Source organism: Dipteris shenzhenensis, chromosome 1, assembly GCF_047967505.1.
Source record: "Dipteris shenzhenensis isolate YYH24624 ecotype China chromosome 1, Dip_SZ_1.0, whole genome shotgun sequence".
Classification (NCBI taxonomy): domain Eukaryota; kingdom Viridiplantae; phylum Streptophyta; class Polypodiopsida; order Gleicheniales; family Dipteridaceae; genus Dipteris; species Dipteris shenzhenensis.
Window position 1 is genome coordinate 64,202,664 of NC_141596.1, and position 8,544 is coordinate 64,211,207.

Here is an 8,544-nt window from a genome sequence, read left to right on the forward strand (position 1 = left end):
ATCTGGCACCAAGCAAAGATTTCCCTCAAAAGGTTCCCTTTGATGATGCAAGTGGTTGCATCAACAAGTAGAGAAAATTTTGATGTACCTCATTCTGTTGACCCTTTTGCAACTGCATTTGCTCCTTCTATTCTATAGAATTCTCCAACTTGCAAAAAATTCACAAATTGTTGAGAATATAAGTTGAAGGAATGAGCAGCGTAACTGAATGAGAACAATTCTTATATGTGAAATCCCCTTTCAAGAATGTAGGGTATTTAGGGTTTACCACTTTGTAAGTACCATACTTACAAAGTACTTTGCCCTCAAAAGCAAATCTATGTGGTGTACAATCAGATAGGTAGCTTATCCCTAGTGTTACTAGAGAATTTTCCCCTCCCACAAAGTTCTCTTTGGATGCAATTATGGCTGGATGGGCAATTATGTGGTGAAAATTGCATGTTCTTGAAATCATTAACCCCATTGAATGAATTCACTTCGTCATTATCTTCTTTTGAGAGAAGATTTTTGCTTGCTACAAATACAAATTAAAGTTTAAGTAAGATTAAACATTCGTAAAATGAAAAAGAAGACAACATTTTATTCTAAGTTCTAGTAGTCATACATTCAACAATACAATATTATTTTACCGTAAAGCATATTCAATTGAATATCCAATTTCATATACTCAATATTTAAAATGTAACTTAGCCTATTGACAATTCATCTCACTTCAACATTAATACTTTCAATAGAAGCATAGAGTGACATATATTTGAAGCATTATTTTCAACTTTTTAAAGGCATCAAATAAACATTAACATTTATATATAATAACACAACGTTAAAAATGGAAAGTTGTTTGTACTTGCAACAATTAAAAATCTCAATCCAATAATAACTTTCCCAAGTTATTTCACAACTAGTTAGATTCAATGTTTATAACTTCACTTGCAACTTCTTTGGGTGGGGATTTGTTTCCAAGAGGGGGTTCCACAGGAATAGTTTTAGGTGAAAGGCGCACGTAAGACGTGATTGTAGACTTAAAACTAACATACTCTGGATTATGTCGAACAAGCTTCTTCACTGATCCAAAAAAAGAAACTAATCAAAATAAGTAATTGAAGAGACAAAAGAAACAGATGGCATTACGAAGTATACCTTTGGCATATGCTTCTTGGGCCACCTCGTGAAAAGAACCTTTCAAAGAGCGTCTTGTTGTTTTTTTAATTGGAGAATTCTTCAAGAGGTTTTCCTTAGGGGGCCGACTTAAAGAAGCAAGCAGCATTAAATTTGGCTTTGGCGAGGGGGGAGATAGTGTCTTCTCAACATATGAGCATGCAGATATGGCTGTTACAAATTAAAAAACAAACAACTAATACTTTTTAAATTCTACTACATGGAAAAAGATGTCATATCTAGGAAACAAAAGATGCTTCAATGCAAAAGAGGGAAGTGGTCTGAGAGGTCTTTAATACCATAGTTTCTAATTTAATCTATTTGTAGAAGAGACGTTTAGGAGAGGAGAGACTCAAGAGAGACATTTACGACTGGCAGAGACATTTAATCTATAAATAGGAGAGACGTGTAGGACTGGTAGAGATGCTTAATCTATACACAGGAGAGATATTTAGGACTGGCAGAGACGCTGCGCTCCTGCATGCAGAAGCTGAACAACAACACCACTAATGGTAGAAGGCACATGAACAGCGTCGAACTCACTTTCCAAGGTGGTCCGCAAACTATTTCTGCTTCATTTCAGACAAAGTATTCTTCTAAAGTGAAATTTGCATGGTTAAAAGCAACGTAGCACTCTTCATTCTCTGTCTGACACTCTTTATCTTTCTCATACACACAAACAATCTCTCTCACTCCTTGCCCTTGGCCTGTCATTTTATGACGCAGCTACTGTATTAGAATTCGCCCACAGTGTATCAATCATGAGGAATAGACGTAAGGAGAGAATAAGAGAAATGAAAGCCGTTGATCCACGATATGGCAGTAGAAAAAATCAATAATATCTCCATAGGCAGTCGTCTCAAGCACAACCGCACAAAACAGTCCTGCTATTATTACTTCGAACACAATCATAAACTCAACTACATTGTAACACACATCGTTCTTACTGTATGATTCTCTCTACGTCTCTCGTTTTCACAAATAATCTCTCACTTGTCTCAAGCACAACTGACAAAATAGTCTCACTGCATTCCTTCGAACACTTGCGCTGACCCTCCCATAAACAGAAAACCTGTTTCCCAACCTACGTGCTGATTTCTCCAACACCAGACCCTCAATAGAAGAAAGGACGCACTTAGTTATGTCGGAAGTCTCGCTATAAAGAATAGCAAAGAAACTATTGCTAAAGAAAGGATTCATGCTAACAATAATTGGTGAAGTCTCACCAGTTTCAACAACAAAGGCCGCTGAAATAACTTGAAGATGATTTAAACATTGAGAAGAACTCCAAGAGGATAGAAACGGTGAAAGGAAGTGTACATTCGATGACATTCTTCCCTTTCGTCTGTTGTTGCGTGTCATTGGCTATTGTCATTTTCATGGAAGGAGTCATAGGAGAGGCTTGAAAATCTGGGCACGCATTCGTTAGTCCTGAAAAGTGAGTATGTGTATAGTCAACGAGAATGATACACAATTGCAAATCGAAAAAGATGATTGAAGACAAGCGAAGATGGAAACCTTTAGTGAAGTTGCCACTGTCTGTTTCCATCATTTAGCGGAGCCCTCCATATCTAGAATGCGCAAAAGACTTGAAGTGGATTACCTTACCCTCCATGCATACTTATATAGCCACACCATGCACCGATAACAACGTCGCAGAGTCCGAGAGGCTGGAGATAAGAATAAAGTGGTCGAATACCACACAATCTCCAGCGACCACGCTTTGCAATTTGGCGCAATCAATTCTCATGAACCGAATTAACACTCTAACATTCTCTTGCTCTCATTCGTTTGCAGGACTTAGTGACGGGCAATCCTGTGATCGCTTCTGGGCGATATACTTGGAGTTAATTTTTGCACCCTTTTCCTATCTAATGGGTAGCGTTCACAGTAATTTTTCATGCATTACAAGGCTGCAATAACTACCGATCTCAGCAAATTTACAAAATTACAGAGAGCAGCAGCTTCGAATTGATGGAGCCTTTGGTTCAATCCACAAATAGGGCGTCTTCATCAATGTATTCGGCAAGCTCCTCACCTTGGAGAGCCATGCAAGTCGCATGCAAAACACTAAGAAATCAACGCACCTTCTCACAATGACTGCATGCAGCTGGCGCTCCCAAAAACGGTTGCTCTGTGCATCAAAAATCCCACACTTCGTCTAGCCATGCAGTCCTATTTCAAGCGTCGTAGTGAACATGCATCAGAATCATCAGCGAAGATACGAGAACAAGGGAGGTGGCGACCTAAAAACTTTAATTAACACTAATTAAATCAGAACGTGCAACCAATGCTGTTAAGCCACCTATTATACGTTTTATTTGAATTTTCAGATGCAAATAATATTCAATTTCAGCTTTCCTAAAATCCTAAGGATGCTAAGGCTAACCCGAGGGGCAGGCCAAAAAGCAAAGGAAAAGGACATGGCTATTGCAGAGATTCTGTTTTGTCATTTGCAAATGGAGTTTCGAACAAAGCAAAAGGTGAGCGAAAAAAGAAAACGAAAGCCAAGAGCTCACAGCTAAAAATGAAATTGCCACCCAAGAAATGTGAGCGTCGTATGAAGAGCCCATTTTTGTTTCTTTGAGCTCGTGTCTGGTCGAATAAACGAATCGATGCGAATGAATATCCTACTGCAGCCAGCGATGTGGGTATTATGTGACCGCCCGGAAATGGCACCAAGGCACCAACTCCCCAACCAGTCCGTATGTTTTGGCCGTGCATCGGAATAAGCTCGCTCTTTGCAGGATTGGAGGAATTTCTGGGCTGGAATTTGGGAACTTTCAAAATTGGAAGGTTGCAGGATCTATTTGTCACTAGTGGACTTGGGCAGTCTACCCCAGGTGGTTTCCTTGCTGCATCGACCCGTGGGCTTTCGATTTAAATTGTGCGCGGCGCTACGTTCGGAGAAGAAGAATGATTACATATCGATCGTGGCGTGCGAGTTCGCACGATACAAACTGGGCACTGGGAGCAATTCGACAAGGAAAGTTGTTTAAGCATCACGGTCCTATATATATGTATATTCTTTGATTCTCTCAGGAGATGTAGTTGGCAATAACAAAAATTTCCAGAAGGAAGAGAGAACGTTCGTTGTTGCAGGCGGTAGCAAAAATGCTGCTAAAAGCGATGCTACGATTCACGAGCCTGTTGATTCTCTGTTCAAAATTCGTTGGTTGAATCTGATGGAAAGTCGATTCGATGCTGGAAATCCGTCCTCTTGTCAGAACATCACCGGGAATCCCAGCCTGTCATCACAAATTTGCCCGTTCACGAAATATATATTCAAAACCCGAAAAACCTTTTTGAGATCTTTTTGCCCAATTAATAACCCCAACGACAACACTCTCTTGGAGTTCCTATCTTATCTCCAAAATGAGATCAAAATAGGAAATTTGCTAGTATATTATAGGTCTTTGGCACACTATTCAACTTGTGGCCTCTCTCCTCCCCCCCCCTTGTTAAGGGACTACTCTTGTGCACCCCTATCTTTTTCATAGTGTAAGGGGTTGCACCTGTGGATTTTTTTATCTTTTTCAAAATGTAAGGGCATCGCATGAATGCCCATGTTGAGAGGATATAATTTTTTGAAACAAAAATGAAGAAAAAACTTTAACTTGGTGGAAAACCTAAATACCCAATACTAAAGGCGTTGGTGGGCCAAGCAAGCCCCCAGAAGTTGGTGCAGTAGAATCGACAAGTATTTTACGGATCTGGAATACATAAAGTCCAATGTAGATCATACTCTCTGCTAAAAAGCTCAAGGGGAAGACATCACTATTGTATCTCTTTTTTTTGTAAGAAAAAATGATAGGATATCTATCGTGGCATTAAAGTTTCGACTGTTCAGAGCTTAACGTGTAAGTGACCATCCCATTGTTTTTATTTTTAAAGAATTATTTTTTCAAACAACTTTTAAGCATGCCAAAAATGTATGGAACACCTGTAATGGCTAGAGTTGTGACTTATACTCATCTATGAGTAGTATTCATAAACATGTATAAGAGGAATTTCAACAGGCACTTAGAGCTAGGAAAAGAAGGTTGCAGCAGCTTATGGGTCAGCTATGTCCTTGGCTAAAATGGACATTCCACTGCTCAACACCTTACTACCATGCTTAAACGTGGAATCAATTTGATAAGGGCTTATATGCATCTTTAAAGAAATTAAACCTATTATCTTTCCTCAAAGTTGTGCCTTTGGCAATGTCCTTAAGGCACTTTGACATGCTACAGTTCGAAGGAGCATTGTCCATGGTGTTGATGCCCTCCAATGTTACACGTTAGCCATTTTATAGTTGCTTGAGTTTTTACTGAAGTTTCAACGCAGGTCCCTACTCATCCACGAGGTTCATGGGCCTTCAAGAGCATAGCAAAATGTAGGGTATGCTATCACGAAATGTTAGATGCTTGTCTTGTTAAATGCTTGTCTACGCATAAGGGCGTTGGGTGCTTGGCTTGCGGATCCTCTGAGAGAGAGGTCAACTAGCCCAGAACTGCTATACGCACACTGACACTTCCAGATCGATTATTGTTCAATAGGATCGCTGGGGAGAAGATATGGTAGCAGCATTAAGGGCCTGGAAAACGAGGAGATGTTTGTATTTTATCTGTGGCGCTCCTCTAATGTTTTTGGTCGCTCAATGGCGCGAATACTCTAACAGAGAAGCCATTATCGTCCATCGAGAGACTTTGATGACTACTAGACACAGTTCTCTCTCTGCACATTTTATAGCTCTACCCGTCACGGAGAGATTGAGTTGGGCTAATGCTTTGTGTTTGGTCACAAATGGAGGAGAAGTATTTATCCTATGATGTGATTGGCCCATGCAAAACACTTATTTAGAGATGTGGGTTTCTTTCTGCCCGAGAGACTCCTTTTTTGAGCAGACTTTGAGATTTTAACGTTCCAGACCTGCAGGAATGGCTTTAGACTTGTGCAGCTTCATATGCATTTCCATATATTCTTGTCCTTCCATTGTAGAAGAACACAGTCTCAGGCAAGAAGATCGCCATTTTGGGATTTTCCTGTTATTCCAACCAGCTACTGCGTAGAGCTCATGGCTTCCATCCATTGCGTAGTACTTAGAATTGCCAGGATAATGCTATTGTTTCTATCTACTCTTGCTCGACCAGTACAAAGACTAGTTTAGATCATGACGTGCTGTACTATATGCACGCAAAGAAGTGGGATTGTCTAACTCTTACTATCAATGGCCAACTTTGTGTATGGTTCAACAAGTAGATGAGTGTAGGAGAGGCACGATTAGCTATTACTTTCTGGCTCCAATATGTATAGATTACTATAATGATGCAAAAAAAGCGAGGGAATGAAGCCTAGCATGCTGGTGAGAAAAGCAGCATTGTGGCTAAAAGGTCACCCTGATGTAGCTATATTTCTAGTTATATAGGAAGGCAGGGATGTGTGGGAATTAGAGAAAATCAATGTCTGTTTGGAAGCCGCGAGCATTGGTATCTTGGACTCACAAGTCACATAGATAGCTACATGGTAATATGCTCTATAACATTACATATGCAAGAGAGTGAGCCCTAAGAACTTCTCTTGCTTCTCCTACTACCGAAACTGTTTCATAAGCGTCCACAAATGGTGTTAGAAGAATGGACGATGCTCATTGAAATAAGCTCTACGTACAGATGTAGCTGCATTTCACTGTACTTTAGCAAGCAAAGTGACCTTCTATATACTTTGTTTCATGTTATATTGCAAAGGTGGAACTGTGCCAGACTTGCTACCAGCGGGGTGTGCTGCTCCAGCTTTTCTTACGGTTTCGTGGAACCTTTAGTCTCGTCTCGCTGCCCATAAGGGTTTAACGAATTATCCATCGACCGGAATGACAGTATGAAACAACTCCTCTCATAACCTGCAGTTCTTCTCTAAAGCTGCAGAGCTAGTCATGGCTGAGTTATAGTATATTATAGTCACAGGCTTTTCTAAAGTTATGCATGCTAGCCATTTGACGTTTGCTTGAGGTTTTTTATTGAAGTTTCAATGGCTTTTCTCTAACTTTGATGGAAGAGGAAAAGGCCATTGGAATCTCACTATATATATATATATATATATAAAAGACTATTTGCCATTTGTTAAGGAAAGGAGGACATAAGTGTTTAGCTTAAGCATGATTAGATTTTGGTTATTAATGACCTAGCTTGAGAGCTACTATGTTGTAAAAATAGTTACTTCAAAGCTCTTTCCCTTCTATAACTAGTTTTCCTTTTTTAAAGAAGTACTTGCAAGGGAATTTCCCATTTATAAAATAATCACGGTCATTTTTTAAAGAGATCCTTTAGGACATTTTTGAAGAGATCCTTTAGGATAGTGTGGGGTAGAATAGATCAATATAATGATTGGTCCTGATTAGTTAGAAAAAAGATAGACCACTTGTATTACTGTAGATTAAGTATAGATGGGCTACAAGCTTGTGTATATGTATATAAAATATTGGGCTTGAGTCTACTCTATTCCTTGGTGGAATTGCTTCGTACCGTCTTAGTAATTTTTTACTACATCAAATGGAAATGACTAGTACAATTACTTTTTATGCTTATCATTGACTAGTCAGACTTGTCTAGTGGGAAGGCAACCATACCTTTTCAGGATTACTCAAGAAAGAAAATGGAGGAAGATCCCCACTGAGAAATTTCATACTTGGGAATTTTTTACACTCTACTACACTTAGCATACTCTTGGGCAATCTCCACTATGGTTTGAGGTTGCTTCCTTGGGCAATCTCCTTTATGGTTTGAAGTTGCTTCTTGGGCTATTATTACTCTGGCCAATGTAGATTAAATTTTCTAACCTTTGTCTCGGTTATTTCCTTTATGTTTTGAGGTATAAGTGTAAGTATTTAATTTTTGGCCAATGTATGGTAAGTATACTGAGGTTGTATCTTGATTTTTTGAACTTGGGAATTCCCTTGGACTTGGTTGGAACACCCAAATTTATGGTTTACTTGAGATTCCCACTTATTACTTGGATTTCACTAACATTTTATATACATTTCTTCATACCTTTAATTGCTCAGATTATTGTTGAATAGTAAAATGCCAAGATTTGATTATGCTAATCTAGATTGAGTGACACGGATAACAACTATGTGTCGGCATTGAATCCTGGTTACCACAGCTTAAATGAATTGTTCTAACTTTCATTTGGTTGTGATGGTGCCAGGTGACTCGGCATACCTCTCCATCAGCTTTGCATTAGAAAATCTAAGGCATGAAGACACGATGTTGGCAATTTCGAGGAGCACTCTACAACGGATTTTCTCCAAGTACTGCTAGATAAGAATGAACTCTCTATTGGAGACTAATCATCAGTATCATTGTACTTTCTGAAATGTACTGATATAAATGTGAGTATAATATT